Genomic DNA, 10,011 nt, shown 5'->3' with positions numbered 1-10,011 from the left:
ATGTCGGCGGTGAGAGGAGATGAAATTTGAGGTTTAGGGGGCGTCATTAGGATTTAATTCAGGTAAGGGGTATTTGGACCGTTGATCAAAATGATCAACGTCCAAGATTTAACAAGAGTTGGGCCGGGTAGATAAGGGTTTTGGGCTGGGAGGATTTTGGGTGTGGTTTAATTTGAAATTGGGGTTAAAATTGGGCTAGGTAATTAGGCCAAATTTGAAAGTAATGGGACATACTTTAAATACCCTATTCAATTGATAAAACAATTTTTAAAATAACTAATATGCTATAAAAAAATAATTTTCATGCCTGAAAATATTTATAAATTATAAAAGGCTATTTTTCGGTAAAATAATATAATAATACATGCATAGGCTATAATTGCAAAGTAATTGCAATTGCATCCTAAAAATACAAATGTGACTATTTGTACAGTGATGGAAACATAGTACAAATGCAAATAATAAAATTAAGCAACAAAAAATTGTTATAAAACTATTTGTGATGCAATCAGTGATTGTTTTTATAAAATAAATGCTGGGATTAATTAATTAAAATGTTTTAAAATGTAGAAATTGTATAAAAAATTCTAGTTGATACCCAGGCATAGCTTTGAAAATATTATGGGAAAATTGGGTATCAACAGCTACCCGTCTTTACCATGGAAGGATGATGCCTTTAGACTATGACGCCTTTTGATAGGTTGGCGATATTTCAGCCCATGAGATGCAATAATATGATGTTAATAAGACAAGGCTTTGTCTTGTGAAATGAAGGGCAGAGCTTAGCCCGATCGAAAAGCAAATAGATAGTATCGGAATAGAATGACATTTATTTAAGGAGGGACAATGCTTAATCCCGTGCAAATGTGGAGACATGGATTAGCCTCATGAGAGTATGGAGGCAGGGATTAGCCTCATGCAGGCATGGAGGCAAGGATTAGCCTCATGCAAATTTGGAGGCAGGGATTAGCCTCATGCAAATATGGAGGCAGGGATTAGCCTCATACAGATAGGGAGGCAAGGATTAGCCTCATGCAGATATAGAGGCAAGGATTAGCCTCATGCAGGTATGTAGGCAAGGATTATCCTCATGCAGGTATGGAGACAAGGATTAGCCTCATGCAGATAGGGAGGCAGGGATTAGCCTCATCCAAGTATGGAGGAATGGATTAGCCTCATGCAGGTAGGGAGGCAAGGATTAGCCTCATGCACGTAGTGATGCAAGGATTAGCCTTTTGCAGGTATGAAGGAAGTGATTAGCCTCATGCAAATATGGAGGCAGGGATTAGCCTCATGCAGATAGGGAAGCAGGGATTAGCCTCTTGCAGGTATGGAGGCAAGGATTAGCCGCATACAAATATGGAGGCAGATATTAGCCTCACATGGGTACGGAGGCAAGGATTAACCTCATCCAAATATAGAGGTAGGGATTAGCCTCATGCAGATAGGTAGGTAGGGATTAGCCTATTACAAGTATGGAAGAAAGGATTAGCCGCATGCAAATATGGAGGCGGGGATTAGCCTCATACAGATAGGGAGGCAAGAATTAGCCTCATGCATGTATGAAGGCAAGGATTTGCCTCATAAAGGTAAGGAGGCAAGGATTAGCCTTATGCAAATAGGGAGGTAGGGATTAGCCTCATACAAGTGTGAAGGCGGGGATTAGCCTCATATATGTAGGAAGGCAAGGATTAGCCTCATGCAGGTAGGGATGCAAGGATTAGCCTCATGCTGGTATGGAGGCAAGGATAAGCCTCATGCAAATAGGGAGGTAGGGATTAGTCTCATGAATATAGGGAGGCAAGGATTAGCCTCATGCAGATATGGAGGCCAGAATTAGCCTCATGTAGCTATGGAGGCAAGGATAAGCCTCATGCAAATAGGGAGGCAGGGATGAGCCTCATGCAAGTGTGGAGGCAGGGATTATCCTCATGTAGGTAAGGAGGCAAGGATTAGCCTCATGCTGGTATGAAGTCAAGGATTAGCCTCATGCAAATATGGAGGCATGGATTAGCTTCATGCAGATAAGGAGGCAAGGATTAACCTCATGCAGATATGGAGGCAAGGATTAACCTCATGCAGGTATGGAGGCAAGGATTAGCCTCATGTAGGTATGGAGACAAGGATTAGCCTCATACAGATAGGGAGGCAAGGATTAGCCTCATAAAAGTATAGAGGCAGGGATTAGTCGCATGCAGGTAGGGAGGCAAGGATTAGCCTCATGCAGGTAGGGAGGCAAGGATTAGCCTCATGCAAATATGGAGTCAGGGATTAGCCTCATGCAAATATGAAGGCAGGTATTAGCCTCATGCAGGTAGGGAGGCAAGGATTAGCCTCATGCAGGTAGGGAGGCAAGGATTAGCCTCATGCAGATAGGGAGGCAATGATTAGCCTCATGTAGGTATGCGGGACAGGGCTTAGTCCTATGCAGAGAACGAGTAGTAAATAAGAGTAGTATATTTCTTAGCTGGAGATATATTCGGTGTATGATGGCATGATTGATAGTGATCTTGTTACGTTTATATATTTGCGGATGCTATCGCTACGTTAGATATGCCTGCGTTCAAAGAAAAATTATATGTGTTGTGAGGGGCGGTTTGTTCGTGCTCATGTTCGCTGGCCTTGCTTTGTTCTGTTTTGGATGCCTTATTTGAGTTTCCCTAGGTAATACCTGACTGTTACGAAAAAAATAGAGTTTTCAAAAATATGCAATTATTGATAATGTAACACATTTCGGAGACATTGCAGCTTTCTCATGTTAGAATTTTGAGGGTCCTCCTCAAAAATCTGCTCTAGTTTGCGTGGGTGATTCATCGACCGTTTGTGAGTGGCGGAACTTGTTGAACCTTCTTCGGAATTTTGAGAATCCTTCTCAAAATTTTGCCCCAGTTTCTTAACCAATTTCTCACTTTCTGACATGCGATGGCGTTGGCTAGACTTGCTCCGAAATTTTGAGGGTCCTCTAAATTCTGCCCTAGTTTCTGATCTTGGGGAAAATGGAAATTTTATTATGATAGGACCGAACCCACAGGGCTGCCTATGTATCCCCTCTTAAACGGGAATCAGGTCAAACATAGTTTAATTACATCAGATGAGAAAATGTAACTAGTCTAAGCATATTATCTTTTGACTGAGTCTAAATTGATTGGTTTTGGCTAGATTTCTCCATCCATTCCTGCAAGTATGAGTGCTCCTCCTATTAGCACCCTATGAACCATGTAAGGACCTTGCCAGTTGGGAGAGAATTTACCTTTGGCTTCATCTTTATATGGGAAGATCTTCTTCAGCACCAACTGTCTTGGTGCAAATTGTCTTGGTTTGACCCTTTTGTTGAAAGCTCTGGACATTCTATTCTGATAAAGCTGACCGTGACATACTGCGTTCATCCTTTTTCCATCGATAAGGGCCAATTTTTCATAGTGGCTTCTTATCCATTCTGCATCGTTAAGTTTGGTTTCCTGTATAATCTTTAAAGAAGGAATCTCTTCCTCGGCTGGGATGACAGCTTCGGTACCATAGACCAGCATGTAGGGAGTTGCCCTGGTTAATATGCAAACTGTAGTGCGATATCCCAACAAAGCAAAGGGTAGCTTCTCGTTCCATTGTTTGTAATTTTCTACCATCTTCCTTAGTATCTTCTTGATGGTTTTGTTGGCAGCTTCTACGGCTCCATTCATCTGAGGTCTATAGGCTGTGGAATTTCTATGCTTGATTTTGAAAGTTTCACACATGGCTTTCATCAAATCACTATTGAGATTGGTAGCATTATCAGTAACAATGGACTCGAGAACTCCGAATCACCAAATAATACGATCTTTGTCAAAGTTTGCAACGACTTTCTTGGTTACAACTTTGTAAGATGCAGGCTCTACCCATTTTGTGAAGTAATAAATGGCTACCAGAATAAACTTGTGCTTGTTTGAAGCAGTGGTCTCAATCGGACCTATGACATCCATTCCCCAAGCGACGAATGGCCAAGGTGAGCTTGTTGCATTAAGCTCGTTTGGCGGTACTTTTATCATATCGGCGTGCACTTGACATAGGTAGCATTTGCGAACATACTGGACGCAATTTGTTTCCATGGTCTTCCAAAAGTAACCGTCCCTAAGTATTTTCTTGGCCAAGACAAAACCATTCATGTGCGGGCCGCAGGTCCCAGCATGTATGTCCTCAAGTAGTTTAGAAGCTTCTTTTGCTTCGACACATCTTAGCAATCCCAAATCAGGAGTTCTTCTATACAAATTTCCTCCGTTGTGGAAGAAGTGATTGGACAATCTTCGGAGTGTGCGTTTCCAAGTGTGGTGCATGCTTCGGATATTCTCCTTTCGCCAAATATTCCTTGATGTCATGGAACCAAGGCTTTCCATCTGTTTCCCCTTCAACATGGGCACAATACGCTGGTTGATTATAAATTTTCACTAGGATAGGATAAATGAAATTCTTATCTGGATGATGTATCATGGATGACAAGGTGGCCAATGCATCAGCAAACTCATTCTTAATTATGGGCACATTCCGAAATTCTATCTCCGTGAACCTCATTCTCAATTCCTGTACATGGTGTAGATATGGCAATATCTTCGAATTCTTGGTGGCCCACTCTCCTTGTACCTGGTGCACAAGTAAATCTGAATCACCGATTACCAGCAGCTCCTGAATAGTCATGTCGATTACCATGTTGAATCCCAATATGTAGGCTTCATATTCTGCCATGTTGTTGGTGCAGGGAAATTTGAGTTTAGAAGATACCGGATAATGTTGACCTGTTTTTTATACCAAAACTACTCTAATTCCCCCTCCTTTGAAATTTGTAGCTCCGTCGAAGAACATCCTTCAACTGTCGTATGTTTTGGTAATGTCCTCTCCTACAAATGACACCTCTTCGTCAGGAAAATACGTTTTCAAGGGTTTGTATTCTCCTCCGACCGTATTTTCAGCAAGGAGATCTGCTAATGCTTGTCCTCTGACCGCCTTTTCAGTTACATAGAGGATATCAAACTCACTCAACAGTATCTGCCACTTGGCTAGCTTCCCAATTGGCATGGGTTTCTGAAATATGTACTTCAAAGGGTCCATCCTTGATATGAGGTATGTAGTATTGGCGCAAAAGTAATGCCTCAACTTCTGGTCCATCCAAGTCAAATAACAGCAAGTGCGCTCAAGCGGAGAGTACCGTGCTTCATAAGGTGTGAACTTCTTACTCAAGTAGTATATGGCTTACTCCTTTCTTCCTGTCTCGTCATGTTGTCCCAGAACACATCCGAAGGCTCCATCCAACATAGATAGATAGAGTAGCAAAGGCCGCCCTGGCTCTGGTGGGACCAAAACTGGTTGTGTGGATAGGTACTCCTTGATTTTGTCGAAGGCATCCTGACAATCCCTGGTCCAGCTTGTCTCGGCATCTTTCCTCAGCATCTTGAAAATGGGTTCACATATGACTGTGTACTGTGCTATGAAGAGACTGATATAGTTGAGATGTCCTAGGAAGCTCATCACGTCTATTTTGCTCCTAGGTGATGGAAATTCCTGAATAGCTTTGACTTTAGATGGATCTAGCTCGATCCCTCGACGACTGACAATGAATCCTAGTAATTTTCCTGCGGGAACCCCAAATGTACACTTTGCGGGGTTTAGTTTCAAGTTGTACCTCCTTAGCATGTCAAAGAACTTTCTCAAGTCCGCTATGTGGTTCGCGATCCTCTTGGATTTGATAATGATGTCGTCCACATACACCTCTATTTCTCTGTGTATCATATCATGGAAGATGGTTCTCATGGCTCTCATGTAGGTAGCCCCAGCATTATTTAGACCAAATGGCATCATCTTGTAGTAGTATACCCCCCATGGTGTAATAAAAGCGATTTTCTCTGCGTCTTCTTCGTCCATCCAAATCTGGTGATAGCCTGCGAAGCAATCCACAAAGGATTGCAGTTCATGCTTGGCGCAATTGTCGACCAGGATATGTATATTTGGTAGTGGAAAGTCGTCTTTGGGACATGCTCTGTTTAAATCCTGATAATCAACACATACTCTGACTTTCCAATCTTTTTTCGAATCTGGTACAATGTTGGCTAACCAGGTTGGGTACTCAATAACCCTAAGAACTTTGGCTTTGATCTACTTAGTAACTTCCTCCTTGATTTTCAGGCTCATATCTGGTTTGAATTTTCTGAGTTTCTGCTTCTCTGGCAGACACATGGGATTAGTAGGCAACTTATGGGCCACTATGGATGTGCTCAAACCGGTCATGTCACCATATGACCATGCAAAAATGTCCTCATATTTCTTTAAGATGTGACTGCACTCTTCTTTCTCTATTGGTGATAAGTGAATGCTGATGCGAGTCTCCTTGATGGCCTCGGCGTCCCCCAAATTTAATGCTTCGGTTTCGTCCAGGTTGGACTTAGGATTATTCTCAAATTTTTCAACTTCTCTGACAACTTCCTCAGGTATATCATCTTCTTCATTCGAATCACTATTCTCATGTTGCATTACCTCATTACATGTCACAGTCACCGGTTCATCAGGAAAAGTAACAATAACTCTGTAGAAAGAAAAATATGAAAGATAGTAATAAATAATAAAGAGCGATTCATTTCATTAGGACTTAAAAATATCCAAACGAGTACAGCTCGATGAATCGAGCATTTATTTTGAAACAAGTGAGTCTTTAAAAAACAAAATTACTAAAAATCTTAAATGCGTAGAATGGCTATAGGAATAAAATCTGCCAAGCTACCCAGGGACTTGACAGGCCTGGATGGTGTGGTGGTCTAGTTCCTGAGAACAACTCCCTTTTCCATAGTCTGAATAGTGAGGCCTTCTTCCTTCTCCTCCTCAATTGTTGCACTGTAGTCCATGTCTTCATCCTCTAAAAACATATTCCTCAGCCCAGCTAATCCTTTTTCTTATGCAGTTCCCCATATTGTATCAGTTTGGTGAAAAGTCTGACCCAGATGTGGCACTGGTTGCTCAAGAAGGTAATACGGTCCACACCATAGAGGCGACCAATCATTATACTCTTGCCATGTATACTGATATCCGATCCCGAAGGTAGTACTATGACTCTTCAGCTATATCGGCTTAGTAATACCCTAGAGATTCTTCCCAAGCCCCTTGCCGAGTTCATACCCAGACCATGCCAATAAGCTTTATATTTTGCTGCTCCGCCATTTGTCTTTTTCAACGGCATTGACAAGTTCGATGTGATGATAGGTTTCCCTTCCTAGACTTCTTCTATTCCCGACAATCGAGATGGTTTGACTGGTGTATATGGGGTTACTCCCGTCTTTGTGAATGATTACCTCTTGATGGTTCCAATCAAATTTCATGGTTTGATGTAATGTGGAAGCCATAGCTCCGGAGACATGTATCCATGGTCGGTCCAACATAAGATTGTGTGAGGCTGATATGTCGAGCACCTGAAATTCAACATCAAACCAAGTTGGCCAAAAATTAATTTCCCCAATCGTGGCCCTTTGAGACCCATCAAAGGCTTTCATGTTCATTCTCCCTGCCCATATTTCACGGAAACCTTTGCCCAATCTTTTCAGAGTATCCAACGGACAAATGTTGAGGCTTGAACCCCCATCAATCAAGACCCTAGTAATGAATTTGTCTTCAAATTGCACGCGATATGCGATGCTCGGTTATAATTCATGGGAGATTATCTTGTGACTTTCCAGAACCTTCCCTAACCATATTGGCCATCTCTCCGCAGGTGATATTTTTGGGCAAATAAGCTTCACTTAACACCTTCATCAAAGCATTCTTGTGTATCTCTAAATTTTTCAATAGCGACAGTATGGATATCTGAGCTGGGGTTTTGTTCAAATGATCAATGACGAAATATTCTATTGCTTGTACTTTTCTACAAAGGTCATCTGGCCTTGTTTCGATAATAGGCTGCTTGGTAGCAGCATCCTTACTTGATATTCCCATGTGTTCTGGCGTATATATTCTCCATGTCCTAATCATTCCTTACGCAGCGTCGGATTTCTCCATATTTGCCTTTCCTTTTCACCTAGCCTCAGCAGCATAATCCTAGGGTATAACTTTTGAGTTGAAAGGAGGTGTGGTTGATACTATCACCATGAAAGGTGTGGCCATTTCAACCTCAAATGGAATAGGGATGGCCGCAGGTCGAGCTAACTCTACCTCAAATGGGATTTATGTAGTTACCTCAACTTTGATCATTGACTGAGTCTGCACTACAATAGGAGTAAGTGTGACTGCAGGTTTAAAGTCATCACCTTCTCGAATAAGCCCGATTGACCCCTCAGGATCCCAATCCTCATCCATTTCTATCACATGTATCCCGCCACCCTTATGATCAGTGATGGGGTTGTTGCAGATATCGGGTGTAGCTTCTTTCGCCTATATAATCTTATTGTCAATCAGTGTCTGGATTTTATCTTTCAATGTTTGGCACTCGTTAATGGTGTGTCCTTTCATACCAGAATGGTATGCATAGGTTTTGTTTGGGTTGACCCATTTGGACAGATTCTCTAATTCCACAGTAGGAATAGAGGTGACATAACCAGCGGCTTTTAACCTTTCATACAACTGGTCAATGGGTTCAGCAATGGCGGTATACTGTCTGGGTGGCTTGCAGTCAAAGTTTGGTCGTGGTCTTGGATAATTTTGACGAGTTAGAGGTGATTGAAAATGAGATGGTTGAGAGATATGGGTATGATAGGCAGTGGCTGGTTGGGAATATCTGGGAGATGAAGGTTGATATGTGGGTGGCGGTGCTTGGTATGTGGGTGGAGGTGTTTGATATGTAAGTGGATATTTTGGGCCTTGAGCCACCATTAGTGCCCCAGCATCTCTTTTCTTCGATACGCCGCCTGATTGTAATGCACTGTTTGTGGCCTATAATGCCTCAAAGTTTTCACTATCCCGCTCTTGATTCCTTCTTCGATTCTTTCTTCGAGTTTGATGATATCAGAGAATTTATGATTTTCAATAACCATCAGCCATTCATAATATTGTGGATCATGTGCTCTGACGAAAAACTTGTTCATCTGTTCCTCGTCAAGAGATGGCCTGACTTTGGCTGCTTCTGACCTCCAACGAGTAGCTTACTCGCAGAAAATTTCGGTGGGCTTCTTCTTAAGGTTCTGAATGTAGAAAACATTAGGTGCATTTTCTGTGTTAAACCTGAATCGGTCCATGAAATCAGACGCCATACTCACCCAGTTGGACTATTTCTTAGGATCTTGGCTGATGTACCAGGACAAAGCATCTCCCGTGAGACTTCTCATAAAGAGCTTCATCCGGATCCTTTCATCCTTTCCGACCCCAACAAGCTTGTCACAGTAAGTCCTCAAATGAACCCTTGGATCACCTGTACCATCAAACATTTCAAACTTGGGAGGTTTGTAACCCTCTGGCAGTTCTACATCTAGTTGTATGCATAAGTCTTCATAGTTCAAACCTTCGATTCATTTGCCGCCTTCCACACCCTGAACTCCACTCGTCAACTTCTTGAGTTCTTTAGCCATGTTTTTAATGAGTAGGTCCTTCTCGAAGGTTTCTGGTGTATAGGAGATTGGTTGGATAGAGTGAGGTACGATTTCCACGTATATGGGGTTGTTTTGGTGAGTGTTAGGTGCCTGGGGTGTAATAGTGGTCATTGGTTGAGTTTTGAGGATCAGGAATGGGTTGTGGTGTGTTCTGGGAAGTGTGATAAGTGGCGGTGGGTGGGTACTAAATTGGTTGATGGTGATGGTGTGGCATAGTTGGTATTGGTAGGGGATTGAGATTTTGAGGTGGGATTGCGTATTGATATGGTGCAGGAGGGTTTTATGGATGTTGGTTTGGTGTGTTTTGGGGAGGTGCTAGGTTCTTTGTGTTTTGTTGGTTGATGTCGGGGACATTCATGGTGAGTGATAAGTTTGCCAAGTTAAGGCCTGCTCAAGCTCTTCCTATAGTTCCAATATATTTTGTTCCAACCTTAAGACTAGATCATTTGGTGCCGGAGTACTCCGACCGTCTGAAGCTTCTGCG

This window comes from Nicotiana tabacum, chromosome 8, assembly GCF_000715075.1.
Source record: "Nicotiana tabacum cultivar K326 chromosome 8, ASM71507v2, whole genome shotgun sequence".
Taxonomy (NCBI): Eukaryota; Viridiplantae; Streptophyta; class Magnoliopsida; order Solanales; family Solanaceae; genus Nicotiana; species Nicotiana tabacum.
This window is presented reverse-complemented; position numbering follows the sequence as displayed.